The 27,747-nt window shown below is 39.0% G+C and overlaps 1 protein-coding gene across 3 annotated transcripts in view; it reads left to right on the forward strand.

The window, feature by feature from the left end:
• Window positions 1–27,747, forward strand: part of rnf111 (ring finger protein 111) — a 144,613-nt gene that overhangs the window by 893 nt on the left and 115,973 nt on the right. The window lies entirely within an intron of this gene.

The following is a 27,747-nucleotide window of genomic DNA, read 5'->3' on the forward strand; positions in this document are numbered from 1 at the left end:
AAACTTTTAAAATGATCAAAATTAAGCTTTCCAGAAAATTGTGTAGTTTTACAGTAAATTCTTACACAATTTTGTTGTAAAGTAGATTTCTGAGTGCCTTGGACTTTCAAGATGAAACATGGGCCCATAATCTTACTGTTGATTACACATTAATTACTGTTATGAAAGATAATATTGTTTGAACCATTCAGGTTTTTGCACAATATTTTCTCTAAAACGCTCAGGCTGAAATATCCTATGGGCATACACAAAGATAAATGAGTTTCATTTTTTTATCAAATGAATTTTTTCTTGCATAGAGAAAACAATCTTACAAGTCTATTCAGTCCGACAAACAATGCAGAATATTTAAACTATATTCATTACTGAATATCGAGGCTGTTAAAACTGTTCTGTCGGTATATAAAAAGATTTAAAAAGTTAATGCATTTTAATATTAGACTTTTGAAGAACAGGTATTTTGTGTTTGCAGCTTTTGCTTTTTATTGATTTATGATTTTTTATTAAGTCATCTTAATATTTCTATATTCAGTTCTCTCCAGAAAACAATAATACCTGAAGCTGCTGTAAACTATAGTGAGTCCATTGTTAAATTAATCCATCTTGCGTTTGAACCCAAAACATTCAGTAGCTTCCACAGGTGCTGATATTTTGTTGTAGATTCCAGTAGTTGACATTTGTGTCTCCAACATTTGCCGTAACATTTGTCAGGGGAGGGTATCTGAGCATATCTATGTGAGTAATGTATTTAAGTATGTGAGAGGGAAAGAAGCAAAAGCAAGCGCTACTAAGTTTGGAATGGCTTTGGAGAAGGCTTGTGTGGAGTCTAAACACTGCCATGGACTGTTCAGTTTTTTAGATCCTCTGTAATTCATTAGGTATTGTAATTGATAGAATCAAAGATTTCAACTACAAAAGACTTGGCCAGTGTTGATGACTAGGATCTAACTGATTCAAATCAACGATTGTAGCTGCTCCTCTCTCTTCATACTTGATTACTATATGGAGATAGCACAATTACAGGTGTACTTAAATGGTGCAGTAAAAAGTCAGGAGAGTGACAAATTTGTTTTGGTATCAAATTTTCTTCACTTGACTGCATCTTAGTACTGAAACAAATGAATTATTTGCTCAGAAGAAATGTTGAAATTTTGGTAAATTAATACGCAGTTGGTGTAGAAATCAAGCTTAATTTGCTGTGTCTAACAATTTTTTGGGGGGCCATCAGTCTTGAAAGTCACTTAATTATTGAGAGTAACTACAAGTCTGCATGGAACAACATTTGGATGTATCTTATTTGTACCTATCTAAACTGAATAATAAAGGAATGTCTGCTATTCTTGAAGCTGAATTTTGGTTACTGGGAAGTGATTGGTCATTCAAAATTGGAAGTCATGGTATAAGTATGATGAATCTTTTGGCGAAAAACAGGTTTAAATCAACAATGTACCATTTTATTTAATATATTTATTAACAATCAATGTGTCATTAGAGATAGCACTTGTTGAGGAAAAGATAAAGCAATATATTCTTTATGTTTTTTAACTTAGATTGCATAACAAAATACATTCATTTATATTGAAGACCAAATAGCAGAAGCAATATATATTTGGTGGGAGAGGTAACAGAAAACAATATGTATCTTGACCACAATTAAGGGTTCTTTTAGCTGGAAATTGGATTTTGTCGACTTTTTGGTACACTGAACAGATGCTACATTTGTCATCATGCCTAACCAGAGGCCACTCAAAAAATCAGATAAGATCGGGATATTTTCACTTTTAACAATTGGGACAGCCACTTATTTTGGACAACTTTTAAAGAACAAAAGCTAATCAAAAATATAGCCATGATTTCCTTTGTTTATTTGGGACAATATGCTGCTTAATTAAGACAGGAGTCTGTTACTGAACAATTTCTAACTAGCATCATCCGCGTGCACGAGACGCTACACTGTGCTCAAGCAAACAGTTTTTAGTCAGTTGTCTCTGCTTCTGTTCAAAAGTCAGTGGTTTTTGTCACTGACAGTTAGCCAGAAATAAGCAGTAAGACAATTCAGAACTGTTATGTTCACTGTGGTTTCAAGCATTCAGGCTTGGAGATCCCAGAAACAGCCGGGAGTGAAATGACTTCACTACTTCAAGTTATGAAGAATTTAAAAATATTGACAGTCATCTTGAATGTCACAATGAAATTGAAGGTTTAGGAGGATGCAATTGTTGAAAACATTGCCTTTATCTGCACGGGGTGGCTTTTGTTCATTTACAGTCAAAAGAACACAGCAATATGTTGTTTGTTCGTTGTATCCAATAATGAGAGTGAAACCTTTGTGGGTGAGTTTTTAAAGTGGGAAAAGTTGTTGCACTGGGACTGTTCCACTCTCTAGACCTCAGAAAGCTGGGTACGAGTAGTCATCACACACTGGGTCCTTCCTTGGTTGCAGTGAATGGTCATAACTAGTTCTGTGCCTTATCATGCCCTTCACTCTCCACTGAACATTGTAGAACCACCCTTTTGGCCATTGGGTCTCACTGTTGATCTTACTCGCCCAGTCTGCTGGAGCTGACTTTACAAGCTAGGACAGGCATGTCCCTATTTCACCAGGGTATGAGGCCGGCTGGCTACCCTCACCTTGTTTAGCTCACGCGTCAAAGCAGAGTACTGGGGTGTGGCTGCTATTGCAAGCAAACAGCTACTTGGAGCCATGAGGGAGAGCTGAATGGTGGGAACCAAAGGTGAGTGAGTTGCCCCAGAGGGGACATGACAAACCCCTTCACCAGAGGTGTTGCCCCTCCCTGGACACACCATATATGGCAGCATACATTGGATTAATTACTCCATTGACAACTATTAGGAACTAATACACAATTTTATAGTGCTGTAGTGGCATTGGCAGTGTTCTAATTTGTTCTGTATTTCATTTTAAAAAAATATTACTCAGTTATATGTAGCTTGTCTTTTTACACAATTTTAACTATTTGCATGAAAGTTCGTCTAATTGGGGCAGCTGCTTAAATGGTCAAAATATACTGATCCCAATGTGTTCCAATTTACCGAATCCACTGTACGTCTTTCTTGAAGTTGCAGCTGAGCAACAATAGTCTGAGCTTAGGTGAATGCAGTAAGGCTCTGTTCTCAATCCCCATTCAAAGCATATTCCTCTCACTCAGAAGTGCTCCAGAGGAGGCCTCCTGTTATCAATTTCAGATCTGTCTTTACTCCAATTTTTCTGTTGGTGCATAATCTAAAGAGTGCATAATTTGGGAAATGCTAGGCTATTTTGAATTTTGCATGCTTCAATATATTGGAAGCAATCTCAGAATAAAGATTACAATTGATTTCAATATAATTTTATCCTGTCAAGTCAAATAACAAGAAAACAAGAACAATATTATGAGACTTCATTTTAATGCAAATAAAATCTTTTCACAAGATACAAAAACTCAACTGAGTACTGATTTGCTCAGGCCTTGTATTGCATGAATATAATGAAGGTATTCAAAATAGTGTTGTTCATTAAATGCATGTCAAAGAAAGCAAAATATAGCCACCTTCATCTGAAGCTTTAAATAGGTAAGTAAAATATATATTTAATTCAAAAATGATGTAGTTCCTTAATTCCAAAAAGGAAGTACCAGATTAAATGATTCAGTATTCAAGAACATAGCTTCTCATAAGCCCACAGATTTAAATTCACTGGGTTTATTATCACTGACTTGTATGACGTAAAATTTGTTGTTCTGCAGCAGCAGTACAATGTAAAAATATAAAAATGACTATAAATTAGACAATAGTAATGGGAATAAAATATTATTTTCATAGCTAATTATTTTCATCTGATCCCTTTTTTGTTCACTTTCACTTCTGCTCTTTTGAATGTGATCACACCTGCTTTCACTCTCCCTCCCTCTAATTTATTATCCTTTTTGCAAATGATAGTAATCATAATAGGTTTTAAACAGACTGTTCATGCTTTACTAAACTTAGTCATGCAGCATTTTCCAAGAACTCAAAAAATTGTCTTATTTTCCATCCTTTGTTTTATTCTTTCTGAATATTGTCTTGAATTCAGGATGTAATGTGGCAGAAATCTCTACGGTGGATTACTTGTTTACTATTCCTTAACAAACACATATTGGTTTGAGCAAAGTAATATCAGGACTAAATGAACCTTAATTATCATTGTGTACTTGTGCTTCTTACAATTGCAAAATCAAGGTTCAGGACAAATGGAGCAGCTGGTCCCATTTCTAGGAAAAGACGAAAGAGTACAAGATTTGAAGTACTCGGCAAAAAGACCTTTCCACAGCAAGTGTCAAATGGAGACACTGCCTTGAAGTGTAGTGAATGTAAATTCAATTGTGCCTTTCAAGGGGAAATGGATAAATATTTAAAGTAAATAATTTGAACTTCTGCAGAATGAGGACTGCCAAAAAACGAACATACTGTAAAACATTACAGCCCAGTGTAGGCCCTTCAGCCCAAGATAATATGTTGACCTTTTACCCTACTGTCAGGTCAATTTAACCTTTCCCTCCTTTATAATCCTCCATTTTTCTATCATCCATGTACCTATCTAAAAGTTTTTTAATTGCTCCTAATGTATCTGTCTTTGCCATCACCCCTGGAAGGACATTCTGTGCATCCACAGTTCTTTTTAAGAACTTAACACTGACATCCACCATATAGTTTCCTTCAAACGCCTTTAAAATTATGACCCCTTGAATTAGCCATTTCCGTTCTGAGAAAAAGGTTTCTGACTATCCACTTGAACTATGCCTCTTATCAAGTCAAGTCACTTTTTATTGTCATTTCGACCATAACTGCTGGTACAGTACACAGTAAAAACGAGACAACACTTTTCAGGACCATGGTGCTACATGAAACAGTACAAAAACTACACTGAACTAGATGAAAACAACACAAAAAAAAACTACACTAGACTACATACCTACCCAGGACTGCATAAAGTGCACAAAACAGTGCAGGCATTGCAGTTAATAATAAACAAGACAATAGGCACAGTAGAGGGCAGTAAGTTGGTGTCAGTCCAGGCTCTAGGTATTGAGGAGTCTGATAGCTTGGGGGAAGAAACTGTTACATAGTCTGGTCGTGACAGCCCGAATGCTCCAGTGCCTTTTCCCAGATGGCAGGAGGGAGAAGAGTTTGTATGAGGGTTGCGTGGGGTCCTTCATAATGCTGTTTGCCTTGCGGATGCAGCATGTAGTGTAAATGTCTGTAATGGCGGGAAGAGAGACCCTGATGATCTTCTCAGCTGACCCCACTATCTGCTGCAGGGTCTTGCGATCCAAGATGGTGCAATTTCCAAACCAGGCAGTGATGCAGCTGCACAGAATGTTCTCAGTACAACCCCTGTAGAATGTGATGAGGATGGGGGGGTGGGAGATGGACTTTCCTCATCCTTCACAGAAAGTAGAGACACTGCTGGGCTTTCTTTGCTATGGAGCTGATGTTGAGGGACCAGGTGAGATTCTCTACCAGGTGAACACCAAGAAATTTGGTGATCTTAACGATCTCTACCGAGGAGCCATCAGTGTTCAGCGTGGAGTGGTGGCTCCGTGCCCTCCTGAAGACAACAACCATCTCTTTTGTTCGCAGTCAGAGAGGTTGTTAGCTTTGCACCAGTCTGTTAGCCGGTGCACCTCCTTTCTGTAGGCGAACTTGATGTGGTTCGAGCTGTGTGTTGCAGCACAGTCATGGGTCAGCAGAGTGAACAGCAGTGAACTGAGCACACAGCCCTGGGGGCACCCCGTGCTCAGTGTGATGGTGATGGTGTTGGAGATGCTGCCTCTGATCTGGACTTTAGACATCTTTATCAAGTCATCTCTTATCCTCCTTTGCTCTAAAGAGAGATCTAGCTTGCTTAACCTATCCTCATAAGACATGCTCTTTAATCCAGACAGTATCTTGGTAAATCTCCTCTGAACCCTCTCCAAAGCTTCTGCACCTTCCTATAATGAGATGACCAGAACCAAACTCAATATTCCAAGTGTGGTCTAACCAGGGTTTTATAAAGCTACAACATTACCTCTTAAACTCAATCCCCAACTAGCTAATGAAGGCCAAAACACCATATGGCCTTCCTAACAACCCTATTAACTTGCACAGGAACTTTGAAGAATCTATGGATGTGGACCCCAAGATCCCTCTGTTCCTCCACATTGCTAAGAATCCTTACATTAACTCTGTTTTTTGCCTTCAAGTTCACCCTTTCAAAATGAATCACTTCGTACTTTTTTGGACTAAATTCCATCTGCCATTTCTCAGCCTAGCTATGCATCCTGTCAATGTCCTGTTGGGAACTACCACAGCTTTCTACATTAGCCACAACTTCACCAACCTTCATGTCATCTGAAAACTTGTTAACCAACCTTTCCACAAGGAGCAGGTAGGGGTCTTAAAACAGATTCCTGTGGAACACCACTGATCACTGATCTCCAGGCAGAATACACTTCATCTACAACTACCCATTGCCATTTATGGACATGCAATTCTGAATCCAGACAGCCAAGTGTCCCTCAAAGTCATGATGACTATCCATAATCAGACTATGCCTGTCCAAATGCTCGTAAATCCTGTCTCTAAGAATTTCTCCAGTAATTTGCCCACCACTGAAGTAAGACTCCTGTGGCCAATGAGGAGGCAAAGATCATTGCCAAAGGCACAGCAGTCTCTTCCCATAGTAACCTAGGCTGTATTTTGTTTGGCTCTGTGGACTTATTTGTCCTAATGTTTTACAAAAGTTCCAGCACATCCTCTTTCTTAATTTCAGCATGTTCTAGCATATCAGCCTATTTTGCATTGTCCTCGTGAATGTCAAGGTCCCACTCATTAGTGAGTGAAGCTCAGTGAAGCAAAGTATTCATTAAGGATCTGCCATTTCAAGAGCATTTTCCTTCTCTCTTCAGATTCCAGCATCTGCTGTTGGAGATGAGGACTGAATGGATTGCCCTATAATGAACCAGTAGAGAGACTCCAGCACAAATAAACTTTATCTATATAACAGTGTTATGAAAATGCATTAACAGCATGTGTAACTTTAATGCTACATCTGCTGTGAATAGAGTTGCATTGTTTATCCGTTGACATTTCAGATGTGTGCACAATACAGAATTTTTAAAGGAAATACAGGTTTGAAAACTACATAATACTGAAAATACTTCCACTAAGGTTATGTATTTTGACAATCCTGCCAAATAGGTGGCTTTGACTTAAATTTTAGATTTTAAGTTACTGAATATAGTGCTTGAATATGGTTGGTCTTTACAGCTAAGAATTGGCATGTAGTGTATAATATTAATACATTTTTATACATATGGATCATGAATATCAGAGGTTCACATGGTCCTTTGAACATGCATTGACACCTAATATGATCATGGCTGATCTGATTCTAACTCCCACCCCCACATTTGCGCTTCCCCAGTAACCTTGTGCTCTCTTGAATACCAAGAACTTCCCTGCATCTGTCTTTAAAAAATTCAGGCACTGTTTCCACTGTCATTTAAGAAAAGGGGTTTCAATGATTCATAACTAACTGGGATAAAGTTGCCATATCTTTAAGTGGATGTCTCCTTACTTTTCAAATAGAGATCCTGTCTTTTGTAAGTTCCTCTGCATCCTTAAAACCCTTCGAGCTCTTTTGTTTAATATTTAAGTCACCACCTCCATCTGTTCATTTTACATCACTTGTCCTTTATTTATCTCTCCTTAGCTGTTCATATGTGTAACAATTGAAAATTTTCACAGAATTGTATAATCTAGGGAACTGTTGTTCCTTGTTTCTTTTTCTCTTCATATCCTGCTATTATTTACAACCTTAGACGCAGGCACACAGCAAAAAAAAGTTGATAGAGAAACTCAGGCAGTGGAGGGAAATAGACAATTGATGTTTCAGATTCAGGCCCTTCATCTAGACTTATTTGAAATGGGGCTAAAAATGTACAGAGACATTTTTATTTCAAATATCTTGCTTTTAAAAAGATATAATGCTTTATTGCTTCAACATTATTAGTGGCATAATAGTAGAATGATTGTTATTAAACAAGCATCTAGAAACCCAGGTTACTGATCTTAATTTGGAGGAATTTAAATTCAGATTTAGTGAAATTTGCATTTAGCAAAAAAAAAGACTCTGTCACATACAAAAATAGCATCTTCATTAAACTGGTTCAAACTTGCCCAGTCTAGTGTGTGTGTAGTGGCCCACAAGCAATGTGTTTGACTAACTCTTTTGACACTGAGACTTGGCATTGTGAAGTGTGCATTTCTACTTCTAAGGTAGATATTTTGAGTTATAATAGTTTGAAAGTGTATGTTAATATTTTAGTGTTTCCAAACAGTGGATGTTAATAGCTGTGCTTTGGGAGTGGTGTGGAAATCAAAATTCACTTGCTATGAAATACATGTGTACTTGCATAGCAAACACGAGGAAATCTGCAGATGCTGGAAATTCAAACAACAACACACACAAAATGCTGGTGGAACACAGCAGGTCAGGCAGCATCTATAAGGAGAAGCACCGTGTCCTGACGAAGGGGCTCAGCCCGAAACGTCAACAGTGCTTCTCCTTATAAATGCTGCGTGGCCTGCTGTATTCCACCAGCATTTTGTGTGTGTTGTTGTGTACTTGCATATACCAGTTCTAAGGTTCTGCCATGAAAGTTCTGTGCATTTTTGCATGTTTGTTGTAACCACAGTCTTTGTTTCTGAAAGAGGTGCTGCATAAGTGAAAACAAATAAATTGGCAGCATTAATAAGAAAGTAAAACTGTTAGGTTAAAGAAGAAAATATGTCTAAGCTTATTCTATAGTTTTGTTAAGGTCTATTATAAACCTATGGCATATGTCTCATATGAAGTTGGTTTTATTAGAAAATAAGGAGCTTACTGAGTTCTAGTGTATCTTGCAATAATCTTTCACTACATTTTCCTTTGTGTAAATTTGCTGTTAGTGAACATGAATGTTGGCCTAGTAGTTTTTGTCGGTCAAATTTTGTAAAGTTATTTCATATCAGAAATGGTATTGACAGGTTGTCATAACGGAGAACAAAGAACATTACAGTTCAGTCTGGATTTTTTGGCCCATTATGTGTCAACTCTTTAACCTACTCGAAGAACAATCCTCCTAGATTGCCCTTTTTTTTCTGTCATCCGTGTGCCTCTGTCAGAGTTTCTTAAATGATTCTAATGCATCTCTGCGTCTACCACCACCGCTGGCAGGGTATTCCTCATACCCACCACTCTCTGTGTAAAGAACTTCCCTCTTCATTCCCCCTGTACTCCAATCACCTTAAAATTGTGCTTCCTTGTATTAGTCATTTGTGCCCAGTTATCCACTCTATGCTTATCATCTCGTATGCTGTAGTTACTACAGTATTTGTGATCTAAGTTTGAGGGAGGGATAGTGATGTAGGATTTGAAGATTATTTCAGAAAACACTAATGTTGATCATCATTAAGCTTCGATTAAACTGTGGATCAGTACATGGTACTGTAAAGTTGTGGTCAAAGCAGGCTTGGCTGTCACAAGAGCAGGAGTGGCTGCTGGATGTTTGGATTTTAGGTGTTTCGAAAGAGACAGCAAGGGAGTTAAAAGGTTACAGTTACAGAAAGGGAGGATGTCGTGGAGGGATTGTCACCTGAGTCTCTGTGTAAGTCAGAAACTAGAAAGGAGTAATCACTCTATTGGGAGTATTTTATAGCCCCCCCACCCCCCCCAACAGTAACAGCAATACTGAGGAGCAGATCAATAGGCAGATTTTGGAAAGGTGCAAAAATAAAAGGGTTGTTCTCATGGGTGACTTCAACTTCCCATTTTGCCAATCCTTGATGCAAGAGATTTAAATGTTGAAGCAGGGAAAGGATGTTAGGGTGAAGGAACCATGCTTGATGAAAGGTGGAACGTTTAGTCAAGAGGAGGAAGGAAGCATAGTTAAGGTTTAGGAAACATAGTTGAGAAAAAATTACATAGGGATCTTGAGAGTTACAAGGTAGTCAGGAAGGAGTTTAAGAAACTTCAGAGAGCTAGGAGAAATGAGGCCTTGTGAAGACTAGGAGGATGACGAGAGTGAAGGGAGGACCAATCAGGGATAAAAGAGGAAATGTGCCTGGATTCGGAGAAGGTCTGCAAGTGTTTATGGTAGAGTATACCAAACTATTATCACCCTGAGTTTTGAAAATACAGCTGAAGAAATTACTCAGCTGTTAAGCATTTGATATTTGATTCACCCTCAAGCAATCTGCCTATTGTTTTCCACATTGATTTCTGATGGTATACAGTATATTCTAATTAATTGGGACAGCTGCTTATTTGGGACCATTCTTAAAAAATACTCTTCATTTAGTTAGGACATTATGTAGATTAATTGGGACAGGAGACCATTGCCAAGCAGTTTCTAACTAGAGTCAGTTTGTGCACTTGTTGAGTAGACACTACACCATGCTTGGAGCAAACATTTTAAATTAGTGTCAGTTACATGTTGTTGGTGTTCAAAATGCAGTGATTTTTGTCACTGATGGTTGGCGAGAAATGAGCAGTACTTAGTACGATTTCAAGCATTCAGGCTTGAAGATGCCAGAAAAGGCCAACTTCAAGTTGGATTCTACAAAGAATTTGAAGGTATGAGCAATTATCTTGAATGTTATAATAAAAATGAAGGTTTGCATGCTGCAATCGTTGAAAACATTGTATGAAGGCAACCCATTATCTGCATTTTTCCCCCTCCTTTAATTCTTCCCGTTCTGTCACATCTAAAACAACAGACCCTTGGAATACTGAGCTGCCAGTCCTGCCTCTCCTCCAACCAAATCTCACTTATGGCTACAATGTCATAATTTCAGATGTTGATTCATGCCCTGAGTTATCTTTCTTTTGCATGATACTCCTTGCATTGAATTATATGTAGCTCAAGACACTAGTTGCACCATGCTGAACTTTTTGATTCCTGACTCTGTCTGAAGTCAGGCAGCATCAAAGGAAAGGAATATATAGTCCATGTTTTGGCAGGAGACTAACATATTTTTACTTATTTTCTTAATCATGTCCTATGATCTTAATATAATGCAACTACATGGCAAAATTAACAAATCCTAAACAGCAAAAATACAAAAGAATTGCCAGTGAGTAAGCAGCAACTATTACAAAACCAATCAATGAACTTTCTAAACATTTTCAACTTTATTTCAACCATGGCAATCTTGGTTTCATGGAAATCAGGAAATGCATGTTGAATTACTTTTGAAATAATACTTGGGTTTATGTTGCTTTAGTTTCTTATTGTTTTATTTAGATCTTATTCTGATAGTAACTGGCATTTGTTGAAGAAGGATCTGCAGATGCATTGTGGTCAGTAACTTGGTTTTGACCTGTTTAAAATTGTTTTGAATGATTAGTTCAGCTTATTCAAAAATTCCCAATTCTGTTCTTTGTCTCAACATTACCCTACTGTATCTCACCACCACCGACCTAACAGATTGTTGAATTGTGCTTTGCTTGTTTTTGTACATGCCTGCCCCCTCCTGAAAAAAGCAATCTGCTATTTGGTCCTTGCAGTGTGCTAGCTAACTGATTATTTGCTTTTGCATCTGAACAATACAGGCAGATTATTTGAACGTATGTTTCGCACTCGTTTTTTTCTCTCTTGCACCTGTAATTCTTTTTTTGTAGTGTCTATAGCAGTCTTTTAGAGAGTGGAATTCTCTCAGTTCAATCCACTGAAATACAATCACTGAATAAATATCAGGGGCATGAGTTTGTTAGATTTTCCATGCCTCCTCCCACGTTTGTAGGTTCTTGAGCAAATGAATATTCTGTGATTTCAACTAATCCAGAACTCTGCTCTTTAGCTATGTTCAATATAAGTCTTTCAAATATTAGAATACCTCTTATTGAACTCTTCAGATAATTATAAAATAATTGTTTTGAGGACTTTTTAAAAAAAGGTTGTCATCAGTCAGTAAATGTTTTATCTCCAGTCATAATTTTTGTGTTTTTTCACTGTCTGATTTGAAACTGAAGCTTTTAAAGGTGGATTTCCAATTGTCAAATGTCAAAATGTTATACTACTCATTCCATAGATGGCATTCCATACTATCATCCCCTCAAAACTAATCAATAAGCTTGAAATCCTAGGCCATAATACCTCCTTGTGCAAATGGATCCTTGATTCCCTTACCTGCAGACTCTGGATATGCAACAACAATTCCTCCACAATCTCCCTCAGCATAGATACATTATGCAAGGCTGACACGAGGAAATCTGCAGATGCTGGAAATTCAAACAACACACACAAAACCCAACAACAGACCCTTCCTGACAAAGGGTCTCGGCCCGAAACGTCGACAGTGCTTCTCCTTATAGATGCTGCCTGGCCTGCTGTGTTCCACCAGCATTTTGTGTGTGTTGTTTATACAAGGCTGTGTGCTTAAACCCCTCTCTACTCACTTTATATCTATGACTGTGAGACAAAGCACATCTCCAATGCCATATTTAAGTTTGCCGACAATACCATTATCATTGTCTAAATCAAAGGTGATGACAAATCAGCATATAGGAGGGAGATTGAAAATCTGTCGAGTGGTGTCACAGCAAGACCTCTTACTCAGTGTCACCAAGCCCAGTGAGCTGATTATTGATTTCAGAAGGTGGAAACCAGTGGTCCAAGAGCCAGTCCTCATCGAGGAATCAAGAGGTGAAGAAGGTCAGTAATTTTAAATTCCTCAGTGTCATCAATTCAGAGGATCTATCCTGGGCCTGGCATGTAAGTGCAATTATGAAGAAAGCATGGCATTCTTTAGGAATTTGCAAAGATTTAACAGTACACCTATAACTTTGACTGACTTTTATAGATGTGTGGTGGAGTGTATATTGACTGACTGCATCACAGCCTTGCATGGAAACGCCTACAGTAAGTAATGAATACAGCCCAGTCTGTCACATGTAAACACCGTCCACATCATTAAGCACATCTACACGGAGCACTGTCTCAGGAAAGCAGCATCCATCATCAAGGACCCCCAGCATCCAGCCATGCTCTCTTGCTGCTGCCATCTCAGCATTCACATCACCAGGTTCAGGGATAGTTACAACCCCTCAACCATAGGCTTTTGAAACAAAGGGGATGACTTCACTCAACTTCACTTGCCCCATCATTAAAATGTTCCCACAACCTATGGACTCACTTTCAAGGACTGTTCATCCCATGTTCTCAATATCTTTTGCTTATTCTTTATGGATTTGCACATTTTGTTGGGTTTTTTTGTACATTGGTTGTTGTCCATCCTGTTGGAATGGATTTAATTGATTCTGTTGTATTTATTGTGATTGCCCACAAGAAAATGAGTCTCAGGGTTGTATATGGTGACTTGTGTACTTTGATAATAAATTTATTTTGAACTACTTTTAGATTTCACCAAAACAAAGTTCAAGTTTATGGATTATAGATGAGGACCAATAATGCTAGAAGTCATAATCAAGGTTCAAAGTAAATTTAATGTCAAAGTACATAAATGTCATCATTTACAAACATGAGAATCATTTTCTTGCATGAATCCACAGTAACTGCAAAGAAACACAGTAAAATATATGAAAAAAAACATGTACAGCAAGACAAAATACCAATGTGCAAAAGACAACAAACTGTATAAATACAAAAAGAAAATAAGTAAACAATAAATATTGAGAACATGAGATGAAGAGTCCATAGGTTGCGGAAACCAGTTCAGTTTTGGAGTGAGTGAAGTTATCCCCTTTGCTTCAAGAGCCTGATGGTTGAGGTGTAATAGCTGTTCCTGAACATGGTGCGGATCCTGATGGCAGCAGCGAGAAGACAGCACGACCTTGAAGGTGGGGGTTGTTGGTGGGGCATGCGGTTCTCCTGCAACATCACTCAGTGGTGGGGAGGGTTTTACCCATGACGGACTGGGCTGTATCTACTACTTTTTGTAGGCTTTTCCACTCAAGGGCACTGATGTTTACATACCAGGCTGTGATTCAACCAGTCATTGTACTTTCCACCGTACATCTATAGAAGAAAGTTTTAGATGACATACTGAATCTTAGCAAATTTCTAAGAAAGTAGAGGTCTCTTTGTGATAAATGCAAAAGGGGTGAGGCTTCTCTTATTCATATGTACTGGTCCTGTCCTAGCTTAGAGAAATTTTGGTAAGATGTTTTTATAACTTTGTCCTGTATTCTGAATCACCACTTAGAACCTAACCCTTTAATTGCTCTGTTTGGTTTTTTGGGTGAGACAGATATACGTTTGAGTTCGACTAAGTGTTGAATATTATCTTTTGCTTCTCTCCTGGCTAGACGTTTAATCCTCCTTAGATGGAGAGATGTTGCCCCGCCCACGCATGCTCAATGGCTTAATGATATTATGTCCAGTTTAGGCCTTGAAAAAAATTCATTATTCAATTCTTAATTCGGATATAAAGTTTCATAAGGTCTGGGGACCTTTTATTGAGTACTTTCATAACCTTCCTCTTAATTAAGGTTTTTTTTTCAGTCCCTTACTTTCAGCTCTTTTTTTTGGTAGTAGGCATTATTATTTTCTGTTTTCAAGTGTATTTACAGTTTTGGGGGTTTGAATGTCCTGATTTATATTCTCTATATTGTGTTGTGGTTGGTCTGGAGTTTTTTTTTTGTTGTGGGGCTTGGGGAGGATACTAACTTTACATGACTTCAATTTGGGTGCTTTTTCAATTATCTTTTTTGTATTGTATGTTTATTTTTGCACTGTATTAATTTTTTTTATTTTGGTTTGGGGTTTTTCTTATCTGTAGTGTTGTAGAAAATGCATTTAAAAAAAAAGAAAGTAGAGGTGCTGCTGTGCTTTTTATGTTATAGAACTTACATGCTGAACCTAGGATAGATCCTCTGAAATGATAACACTGAGAAATTTCTTTGTTGTAAAGCACAGAAATGGTCCCTTCAGCTAAATTTGTCCATGCTGACTGTGATGGCTGTCTACACTACTCCTATTTGCTACTTTTGGCATGTATTCCTGCACTTTTTCTATTCAAGGTGTTGTCCAAATCCACCACCTTCTGTGTCTGATCCTCAGACTTAAAATTTCTCCCCTTTGCTTCAAACCAATTACCTGTAGTTTTGGTCTTCCATCTCAGGAAAGAAATCTCTACCCTTTCTGTGCCCCTGGTAATTTTATAAACCTCCATAAGGTCATCCTTTAGTATCCTAAATTCCACTGAAAATTGAATGAGTCTATCCAGTCTCTCCTTACAATAAATGCTCCATTTAAAACAGTATTGTAGCGATTGGAATTGTACACTTTTCTCCTACTTGTAGACTGCCCAATGTTTTGTATAGCTGCAATATGACATTCCATTTAGCCTATGAAGGCAAACATAGTGAATGCCACCTGTGCAGCCATTTTTGGGGAGCCATAAGTTTGCACCCGTGCTCCCTATATGTCAGCACTCTGAGGTCCCTGCTGTTTATAGTATATGTCCTGTTTAACAAACTAAAAGCATGTGCCTTACTTTCACAGGACAGTGTTGGGTTTCTCACTGCTTGTGCAAAGGACATCATTCATAAGGATATTACCTTCCAGCATTACTAGGGTAGAGTCAGGAAATGATTCTTCTCCTTCCTGACATGTCAGTTTCTCAAACAGTGTAAAGAATTCCAAGGATTCACTGCCTTTTTTGAAAGACTTGTTTATCGTGGACTGCCCTGCTTCTAGATACCTTGGCCATCAACTCCAACTCTCCCTGTCAGTCCCTTTTTAAGGAAAGTTGTATTTTATAACGTAGAAACAAAAGCTGCTGGAGGATCTCAGTATGTTGAGCAGCATCTGTGGAGGGAAATAGATGACTTATCTGGTCAAGACCCTCATCTACACTGAAGGAAAGGAGATAACCAGTATAAAAAGTTGGATCCAGGTGAGGAGCGGTTGAGATGCAGGAGGGGAGAGTGGGAATAGTGCTAGAAGCTGGGAAGTGACAAAGGGTTCAAGTTGATGGAATATGATAGGAAAAGGTGGAGCATGGAATCATCTGGGGGGGTGGGAGTGGGGAGAAGAGATGGGAACAGTAGGGGAAGGGTGCCAGTGAGAGGAGTGTGTAGATGATGAGTGGGTGGAGGAAGGGAAAGAGACAGGATGATGGGAGTTAGATGAGGAAAGAAAAAAGGGCTGGGGAAGCTGATTACATAGATAATTCAATTTTCATGCTACCAGGCAGAATATAAGGTGGTATTTCATTTGTGTTTAGCCTCCATTTTGGCAGTAGAAGAAGCAGAGGATGGATATCAGTGTGGGAATTGGTGGGGGTGGGAAGGAGAATTGTGAGTTAAATTGCTGGCAACTGGGAGCCATGGTGCTCAGTGAAGTGGTCAGTGTTTAGTCTCACCAAAGTGGAGCGGGCCACAACTGGAGCATCAGATGTAATAAATAAGGCCAGAGGATATGCAAGTGAATGACTGCCTCATGTGGAGTGGTTTTTTAGGGCACCGGATGGTGGTGGTGTAGGAACAGGTGTTATATGTCTTACAGTTTCAGGGCAAAGTGAGTGAGAAGATGGGTCTGGTGATGTGAGCAGATTACGGAGTCACTATGAGAATGGTAGAATCTAATTGTAGCTGAGAAAAGTTGTGAATAAGGATGAATATGTAGATTGGTGGGTTGGTAGTTGAGAACCAGGGAACTCAATCTCTGTTCTGTTTGAGGGGGTGGGACACCCACTCTAGCCTCACCCCATCTGAACGTAATGAAGGGTCTCAACCTGAAATGTCATCTTTTTATTTCTCTCCAAAAGATGCTGCCTAACCTACTGACTTCCTCCACTATGTACCTCTTGCTGTAGATTCCAGCATCTGCAGTCTCTTGTGTATGTATGTTTTTATATTTTATATTTCAAACTCCGATGAGAGGTTGTTAGTATACAAAATCTCTCCTATGACAAATTTACATCCAAAAAATCAATTTTGTCTATAGTTGTTACATGTATTGCCTTTCTAATTGGTTACTAAGGCTGTATTTTTTTTTGCCATAATATGTTTATTTGCATTTTAATACCATGAAATACTAAGGCTGTATTTTAATTTTTAGTGGTTATTGTACAAGGATATTAGATCCCTTTTGTGTTTTCTACAAATGTTGGTATCTTAACATTTTTCCACTGCATTCAATTTTACATACCATTGATCATGTTCTTGTTTAATCAGTTCGCCTGTATCTCATCCCAAGTTGCCGTCTAGATCTGTGTAATTAGAAAATTGGATTTGTTAACTGTGATCTCTTCATCCAAGTCCTACAGATTAATAAAGATGGTCAGTGGGCATTAAACAAATATGGCTGCTGTATACCATAATAGAGCTAGCAGGTGTTGGTGCAGTATTGCTCTAACATAGGTGTATGATGTTACTGGTCATCATATGTCAGAAGTCAGTCTCTTCTTGGTAAAATATGCATGATTATGCTATTATTTAATTGGATGAAACTCCTGGAAGATGTGACTGGAGCAAGTCTGTCAAGGCGGGGTCACAAGACAAGATCACAAGACAAAGGAGCAGAAGTAGGCCATTCGGCTCATTGAGTCTGCTCTGCCACTCCACCATGATACCCTGACTAATTAGATACCTATCAATCTCCTCCTTAAACACCCTTAATGATCGGACCTCCACAGCTGTATGTGGCAGCGAATTCCATAAATCCACGACCCTCTGGCTAAAAAAATTTCTCCTCATCTCTGTTTTAAATGGGTAGCCTCTAATTCTAAGACTGGCCTCTTGTCCTGGACTCACCCACCAAGGGAAGTAGCCTTTCCACATCTGCTCTGTCCAACCCTTTCAACATTCAAAATGTTTCTATGAGATCCCTCTCATTCTTCTGTATTCTAATGAATACAGTCCAAGAGCCGACAAACGCTCCTCATATGTTAGCCCCTGCATTCCAGGAATCTTCCTCGTAAATCTTTTCTGAACTCTCTCCAACCCTTCTAAGATAGGGGGCCCAAAACTGCACACAGTATTCCAAATGAGGTCTCACCAGTGCCCCATAGAGCCTCATCAACACCTCCTTACTCTTATACATTATTCCTCTTGAAATGAATGCCAACATAGCATTTGCTTTCCTTACTGCCGATCCAACCTGGTGGTTAACCTGTAGGGTATCCTGCACGAGGACCCCCAAGTCCCTTTGCACTTCCGATTTTTGAATTTTCTCCCCATCTAAATAATAATCTGTCCGATTATTTCTTCTTCCAAGAATATACAACCATACATTTCTCAACATTGTATCTCACTGCCATTTCTTTGCCCACTCTCCTGAACTGACCAAGTCTCTCTGCGACCTTTCCGTTTCTTCAACACTTCCTGCTCCTCCACTATCTTGGTGGCATCCGCAAACTTAGCCACAAAACCATTTAATCCATAATCTAAATCATCGATATACGGTGTAAAAAGAAGCGGCCCCAACACCGACCCCTGCAGAACACTACTAGTAACCGGCAATCAATCAGAATAGGATCCTATTATTCCCACCCTTTGCTTGCTGCCTATCAGCCAATGCTCCGCCCATTCCAATATCTTTCCTGTAATTCCATGGGCTCTCATCTTATTAAGTAGTTTCTTATGCGGCACTTTATCGAAGGCTTTTTGAAAATCCAAATACCCAACATCCACAGCCTTTCCCTTGTCAATGTTATTTGAGATTACCTCAAAAAATTCCAAAAGGTTGGTAAGGCAGGATCTTCCCTTCATGAAACCATGCTTGCTAGGGCCTATCTTGTCATGCACCTCAAGGTATTTCATAACCTCGTCCTTGAAGATCAACTCCAATAACTTTCCAACTACCAATGTCAGACTAATATGTCCGTAATTTTCTTTTTGCTGCCTCCCTCCTTTTTTAAACAGCAGAACTACATTTGCAACCTTCCAGTCCTCCGGAACCATGCCAGAGTCTATTGATTCCTGGAAGATCATTTCCAATGCCTCCACAATCTCCAAAGCCACCTCCTTCAGGACCCATGGGTGCACCTCATCCAGCCTGGGAGACTTATCTATCCTTAGTCCATTTAGCTTCCCAAGCACTTTCTATCTAGTAATCTTGACTGTAGTTAATTCTAATCCCTGAGACCTCTGGCTATCAGGTATGTTGCTAACGTCTTCCATTGTGAAGACTGATGCAAAATACTCATTTAGTTCCTCTGCCATCTCTTTGTTACCCATTATAATTTCTACAGCATCATTTTCAATCGGTCCTATATCTATCCATGTCACTGTTTTACTCATATATTTTTTAAAAACTCTTAGTGTCCTTTTTTATGTTAATTGTCAACTTCCTTTCATAATTCATCTTTTCTGTCCTAATGATTTTCTTAGTTTTCTTCTGTAAATTTTTAAAAGTTGTCCAGTCCTCAGTTTTCCCACTAATTTTTGCTTCCTTGTACGCCATCTCTTTTGCTTTTATTTTAGCCTTAACCTCTCTTGGGGTACGGTGGGTGAGTAGTTGATTTGGTGAAATAGTAGTCAGAGTTCAGGACTGTTGATTCATATGTGAACTTGAGGCACACTGAAAGGATCAACTTATTTTGCCATATACATTTACATGTAAAGTGAATTCCAGTGAATGAGGACTCATCGGGATCAGTACATTTTGGCCCAATTAAGCAGTTGCCCCATCTAGCTGAAGTTTCCTAGAAATAGTTAGAGGTATTTAAAAAAAAAGACAAATTGCAGTTTAACTGGGTAACAAATTACTTATTTAAATGAAATACAGAGCATATTAGAACATTACCAATACTGCTACACAACTATAAAAATGTATTGATTCCTTATACAGTAATTAGCAATGGAAGAATTCATCTGGTATACCTTGCCATGTTCTTTTGACTGTAAATAAACAAGATCAGCTCAGTCACCTGGTGCAGCTCAACACACACAAAATGTTGGAGGAACTCCGGTCAGGCAGCATCTACAGTGGCATGCAAAAGTTTGGGCACCCCGGTCAAAATTTCTGTTATTGTGAATAGCTAAGCAGATAAAAGATGACCTGATTTCCAAAAGGCATAAAGTTAAAGATGACACATTTCTTCAATATTTTAAGCAAGATTACTTTTTTATTTCCATCATTTACAGTTTCAAAATAACAAAAAAGGAAAAGGTCCCGAAGCAAAAGTTTGGGCACCCTTCATGGTCATTACTTAGTAGCACCCCCTTTGGCAAGTATCACAGCTTGTAAATGCTTTCTGTAGCCAGCTAAGAGTCTTTCATTTCTTGTTTGAGGGATTATCGCCCATTCTTCCTTGCAAAAAGCTTCTAATTCTGTGAGATTCTTGGCCGTCTTGCACATACTGCTCTTTTGGGGTCTATCCACAGATTTTCGATGATGTTTAGGTCAGGGACTGTGAGGGCCGTGGCAAAACCTTCAGCTTGTGCCTATTGAGGTAGTCTATTGTGGATTTTGAGGTGTGTTTAGGATCACTATCCTGTTGTAGAAGCCATCCTCTTTTCATCTTCAGCTTTTTTACAGACGGTGTGATGTTTGCTTTGAGAATTTGCTGGTACAGGCAATCCCCTGGTTACGGATGAGTTCCGTTCCTGAATCCATCTTTAAGTCGGATTTGTGCATAAGTTGGAACAAGTACATTCGGTATTATTTAGCGTCAGTTAGCCAAACATTTGTCTTAGTATATAGTATATATTTTACCTTTCTATGCATATAAAACACTTAAGAAAAGTATGTATTCCAATAATTAAACCACTGCGTAGCTTAGTAATAATTGTAGCTTTCATCAGGGCAGGGCCTTTCCCATGCTCCATTATTTTCACTTTATCCTTTAAAATTGTTCCGATCGTTGACCGACTATAGCCTAACACTTTTCCAATGAGCGATGGCGTTTCAACTCTTTCCAAATGCTTTATTATTTCCACTTTATTTTCAATCATGTTCGCTTCCCATCAACGGAACAGAAACACTGTGGACGGCGGGTCCCGACCTCCGCCAGCTCCCGAGGTCTGCTGGGTCCTAAGGACCACCACACTGAATTCCCTGGGTCCGAAAGTCCACTGCACTGAGACAGGTTAAATGGGACAGGTAGGGGCTGTGCTGGGTTTGGATACTGTATTTGATCCTCCACAATATTCCGCATGGGAATTTAAACTGGGGGTGGCAGTGTTTTTTTTATGAGGTCGAGTTGCGCGCTCGACATCAACTCGACACAGATGGTACGGGAGTCACTAGATCAACATCAACCCAGCACGGGAGCGGTCTGTCACTGGATTGAACTCAGGAAACTCCATTCTCCAGCCCAGCACTGATCTCACTGCGCCACCAGCCGACTGGAACGGGGGGCTGGGGTCAAGGTGAATCTTGTTAAGAAAAATTTAAGCCAAATACAAAGTTACACACTCAACACAGTGTCAATGGTAACGACTTAAAATGGTGGACGGCGTTCTCTTTCCCTGGTTCGTAAGTATGAATTGTCTGTAAGTTGGACGTTCGTAACTCGGGAACTACCTGTATTTAATTGAATTCATTCTTTCCTCTACTAGTGAAATGTTCCCTTGCCATTGACTGCAACACAAGCCCAAAGCATGATCGATCCACCCCCTGGTCTTAACAGTTGGAGAGGTGTTCTTTTCATGAAATTCAGCACCCTTTCTTCTCCAAACATACCTTTGCTCAATGTGGCCAAAATGTTCTATTTTAGCTTCATCAGTCCACAGGACTTGTTTCCAAAATGCATCAGGCTTGTTTAGCTGTTCCTTTGCAAACTTCTGACACTGAATTTTGTGGTGAGGACACAGAAAAGGTTTTGTTCTGATGACTCTTCCATGAAGGTCATATTTGTGCAGGTGTCGCTGCACAGTAGAACAGTGTATCACCACTCCAGAGTCTGCTAAATCTTCCTGAAGGTCTTTTGCAGTCAAACGTTTTTTTTTGCTTTTCTAACTATCCTACGAGCAGTTCTCTCGGAAAGTTTTCTTGGTCTTCCAGACCTCAACTTGACCTCCACCGTTCCTGTTAACTGCCATTTCTTAATTACGTTACGAACTATTACGAATTGTTTTAATTTTCAGAGTGCTAGGCAGCTGCTCAGAGGACCCCATGGGGCAAGGTTTGAGGAGTTTTATTAAGAAGCTTTATAAAGCTTTGAAATTTGCATTGGCTGGCCTTTCCTAACGATGACTGTGAATAAGCCATAGCCCTAACAAGCTAATTAAGGTCTGAGACCTTGGTAAAAGTTATCTGAGAGCTCAAATCTCTTGGGGTGCCCAAACTTTTACATGCCACTATATGCAAAATAATAAACGTTTTGAGCCGAGACCCTTCTTCAGGACTGAAAAGGAAGGGGGAATAAGTCAGAATAAAAAGGTCGGAGGGGGAAGAGGCTAGCTGGAAACTGATAGGTGAAGCCAGTTGGGTGGGAAAGGTCAAGGGCTATAGAAGAAAGAATCTGACAGGAGAGGAGAGAGGACTATAGGAGAAAGGGACACGGGGAAATAATAAGCAGGTAGGAAGTGAAAGGTCAGGGAGGGAATAGAGGAAAGTGGGAGGGAGTTTATGGAAGCATCCTTTTGGTGATGTCTGAAGTTATGGAGGATAATGTGTTGGATATGGAGGCTGATGGGCTGGTAGGTGACAGTTGATGGACTGCCTTCATACAATGCTTTCGACGACTGCATCCTCTGAATCTTCACTTTCATTGTCGGACTCAAGTTGATTGCTGATACCTTAATTCTTTGTAGTTCCTAACTTGTAATAGTAAATTAATTTCATTTTAACTCCTAACCATTTCTGATACTTCCAAGCCTCAGTGTTTGGTACCACAGTGAGCAAAAACAGTTCTGAGTGGTTTTGCTGCTTTTTGAACAGAAACACATGCAACTGACACTATTTAAATACAAAATGTTTGAGGAACTCTCCAGGCCAGGACTGATGAAGGGTCTTGGCCCGAAATATTGACTGGTTACTCTTTTCCTTTAATGCTGCCTGGTGAGTTCCTCCAGTGTTTTGTGTGGATTACTTTGATTTCCAGCATTTGCAGATTTTCTCTTGATTGTGACTATTTAAAAACTGTTCTAAGCACGGTGTAGTGTCTAAAGGCTGATTTATAGTTGTGCGTACGGGCTACACCGTAGCCCTGATTTTCACTTCTGCGTCGCTCTACGCTGTAGCGAGCATGCATTGGTGTGCGCCAAAATGCTAGTTGGCGGTGGGGTTTCTATGCCACTGTGTTACATTTCTTCGTGAGAGACATGGACGCGGAAGTGCATTTCAAACATTTTCGCATGTCAGCAGGTAGATTTGATGATTTGGTTCATCTATTTCGCATCGGTGTACAGACATAGCAGAGAAGAAGCAACCAGGAATGGTTAGGAGGAAATGAGATGCTACCAAGCAGACCAATCACAGTTGTTGCGGTCTGTGTCACCACAATGCTTGAGTTACTTTTTGGGGGAGGTATGCGGTACCTATGGCATAGATGCAACACACAAATATAAATCAGCTTTTACAGCCTCACATACATATGACTGATGCTAGTTAGAAACTATTCGGCAACTGCCGCCTTCTGTCCCAGTGAAGTGTTTTCCTGTCCCAAATCAGTGGCTACCCCAAATAACCAATTTTCCCAATTAACCAAAGTCCACTGTATTAAGAGTTTGCTGTAGTTTGTTGACACAACTTGCAACAAAAATATTGTTCAACAATTATAAAGAATTATAAACAAAGTTAGAGGTTAAAGTACAGATATGGAATAAAATGTACATAAATAGTAGTCCTGACGAAGGGTCTCGGCCTGAAACGTCGACAGCGCTTCTCTCTATAGATGCTGCCTGGCCTGCTGTGTTCTACCAGCATTTTGTGTGTGTTGTTTGAATTTCCAGCATCTGCAGATTTCCTCGTGTTTGCTACATAAATAGTAGCATGTGTTTCCAATGTAAACAGCATTATGATAATAGTACAGTGCACTTACTGAGATTATATATAGCTAATCTGATCAACTGTCCCCTCTATCTTCCCCCAGGCAATTGATCAGATTAGCTATCTGGGGAAGAAACTTTTAAAGTGGCATGAAGTTTTTGTGTTTATAGCCCTTTCGTGCTTTCCAGAGGGGAGTGTTTGGAAAAGGTAGTTTGTAGAGTGGGTAGTGTCCAAATGTTCTATTCCTGCCTGCTATTGACTTAGAAGACGTATATCTTGTGATTATCCAGGTGGTCCAAAGCTGAGTGCTCATCTGTCAGAATCATGTATCATGATTTTGGTTTGGGGATACCCATTTTTCTAGCTGGTCCAGATCAGGCTGCAAGCTTTGATGGCCTTCCTCACTGCCCACTAATGCCCCCCCCCGCCCCCCCCAACCACCATCTTGATGTCATCCGCAAATTTGATCCATTTTACCACATTATCATCTGGATCATTTATATAGGTTACAAACAACAATCTTTGTGGCACACCACCAATCACAGACCTCCTGCTAGAGGCAACAATATTATAAGTATGTTTTGGAGAATTAATTTTTGAAAGTATTGTAACATTTATTCAACTCTAAAACTAAATCTTGAAACTTATGAAAGCAATTCTGTCCTAGTTGTAATCTGAAATTGGATCTAAATCGGAAATTTAGAAATTACTGTGTACATTATTTTTTCTCATCATGAATCGTGTAGGCTTTTTAAGCAGATGTGCAGAATATGAATCATGTGGTGATCAGTGACTTAGGAAGTTTGGACACTGTTTTCTGATAATTGCATCATTAAGTATAGTTACTTCATTGCCCGTAAGGATTGGACAATGGCTTTCTGGATAGTTTCTTGTGTGCACACTGCATAAACCGTCAGATTTAGTATTATATTAGATGAATGGTTTTGTCATTTAGATCTCTCAATACCACAGTCATTTTGCCTCTGCCAAGGTAATTTATAAGATAGAGTTTATAATTTAACATCTTATCCCTTGTTAAAGCTGAGAAAATTCAAGCAGTAAACAGATAGCTTATCTTTTGGGGTCCTTATTGCAGCAGTGAGAGGTTGAAGCCAGTGTTCAAGGACATCTTGAAATTCAGCAAAGGTTTTCAGTACACGATCAGGTGCCTGGCACATTTCCCACATCTACTGAATTCCCACATACTACTTAGTTTTCTAGCCATACATTATCTGAAGGATAATGAACAACACCTTTATGTTGAAAAAATAAATTAGCATGTCTATACTGAAGCTAAATGCTACTTAACAACATATTTCACAACATAAGCCAGTTACATTAAACCTAAAGCTGATTATGATGTGCTGATAATGTAATTAACAATAAATTAAATATACTGCCTAACAGCTTGTAAATATAATTCCATGATTGGATCATTTAAAATCTTTATTACACTTTAAGTTGGAACACATTTAAAAAATTATTTTTATGGTATCTTGTACCCTTAAGCTGAGGAGGTAATGTATCACAGAACATTTAAAATAAATTCATTTAAAGTACATGTATGTTGCCATATACTGCCTTGAAATTAATTTTCTTGCAGGCATTTACAGAGGGATTAAAATAGAAATACAATAGAATTTAATTAAAAACTATATTTAGACAAAAAGACAAACTGCAAATAAAATACTTCAAATGAGTTGTAAAGAATCATTGAAAGTAAGTCCAGTTTGTAGAATCAGTTTAGAGTAGTGGTTATTGAAGTTATCCATTTTTGTTTGGGAGCCTGATGGTTGTCAGGTAATAACTATTCATGAACCCAGTGATGTGAGGCTGAGGCTTTTATGCCTCCTTCATGATGTTAGTAGTGAGAAGAGGGCAGTCTTTAATGGTGGGGATCTTTAGACACTGTTTTCTTGTGGCAGAGCTCCAATGATGGAGAAGACTTTGTGTGTGATGATTAGGGCTGTATTCACTATTTTCTGTAGCCTTTTCTGCACTTGGTTGTGATGTAACCAGTTCAGATACTCTGCACTGTATTTCTATGGAAGTTTGTCAACTTTTTTGACGACGTGCCAAATTTACCACTAATTTCTATGAAAGTAGGGGCACTGTTGTGCCACCTTTAGTGATGATACCTTTATTTTGATCCCAAGACAGATCTTTTGATATGTTAGCACCAATAAGTTTAAAGATACTCTGTTCCCTTAATGAGGATTGACTTATAGACCTCTGGCTTCTTCCTGCTGTAGTCAATCATCAGCCCTTTGTGGCTTCGAATGAGAGATTATTGTGGCACCACTCAATCAGATTTTCAGTCACCCTCCTATATGTCAATTCCTCACCATTTTTGATTCAGCCAGTAACAGTAGTATCGTCACAAACTTAAGTATGGCTGTACTTAAGCTGTACTTAGCCACACAATCATAAGTGCAAAGTGAGCAGAGCAGGGGGCTACGCACACAGTTCTATGGTGCACTTGGGCTAATGGTGAGTGTGGAGGAGATCCATACTTACATTGGTCTTCCAGTGAGGAAATCAAGGATCCAGTTTCATAGGGAGATACTGAGCCCAAGCCTTGGAGCTTAGTGATGACTTTCAAGGAGTTGATAGTGTTGGATGTTGAGTTGTACTCATTGAAGAGTATACTGAGGTTTGCATCTGCTGCTGACCCTGTTGTGATGGTAGGCAATCTAGAGTGGATCCAGTTATGTAGCATTTTATAAATTACTTTATTCCCACTAAGAATATTGCTGCTAGATGTTGTGCTTCCAGTTACATCAATACCTAGGTTACAACAAAGCCACTTTTTATTAGACCATTAAGTAGACTGAACAATATCCCTTTATTAGTCTGTATGAAGTTTATGAATCTGTAGAAGTCCAGAAAGCAGATTGGGTGAATCAAAATGAAACTACACAATCTTTCACTGTCCAAATTTGGATGAGATTGGAAGCTCTGTTGGTGAACATCACAAAATAGCCTAATGCCTCTACTTTCATAGGCAAAATTTGGCATGTTCCTGTTGACTCTTGCCAATTTTTTTATTGATGTATCATAGAAAGCATCCTATCTGAATGCATCATGGCTTGACATGACAAGAAACTGCAGGAGGTTGTGAACACAGCTCAACACAACACGGAAACCAGCCTTCTCATTTTGGACAATATGGATTTGATACTTCTTGCTGCGTCCACACAGCCAGGTCATTCTTCTCCCCCTCCCATTGGGCAGAAGATACAAAAACTTGAAAGCAAATACCACCAGGCTTAAGGGCAGTTTCTGTCTTGCTGTTATAACACTATAGACTGGTTCACTGGTACAATAGGATGGGCTCTTGACCTCACAGTGTACTTTGTGCCTTACTGTCTGCCTGCACTACGCTTTCTCTGTAGCTCTTACACTGCATTCTGTTTTTCTTACAATTTACTATCTCAATACATTGTGTAATTGTACTTGAACTGTTTGCCAGAAAAGTGTTTCATGTGACAATAATAAACCAAATTCCATGTCTATTTGGTGAAGGGGATGATTTTAAAATCAGACTAGTGTAGGTAATGTGAAAGAAAATAAGTGTAGTGCTATTTGTGAAGAAAAGATGCCTCAAAAAGTCAGCTTTTGAAGGACTTATTGCTACTGTTGTAAGCCAATCAAAATATTAGCAGGATTTGCAATATTGGTCTGTCTCATGCACAACCATTCTGTAGGTTGTTGAAATTGTGTAATTTTCAATAATAATTGGTTCTTGCTGACCATGGGGATGACGTGTTATAAACAGTCCATCCTGGCCTAGGACTGAAAGCCAAATTGATCATATGAAGCAGGGATGATACGTATA

This window comes from Hemitrygon akajei, chromosome 30 (assembly GCF_048418815.1).
Source record: "Hemitrygon akajei chromosome 30, sHemAka1.3, whole genome shotgun sequence".
NCBI lineage: Eukaryota > Metazoa > Chordata > Chondrichthyes > Myliobatiformes > Dasyatidae > Hemitrygon > Hemitrygon akajei.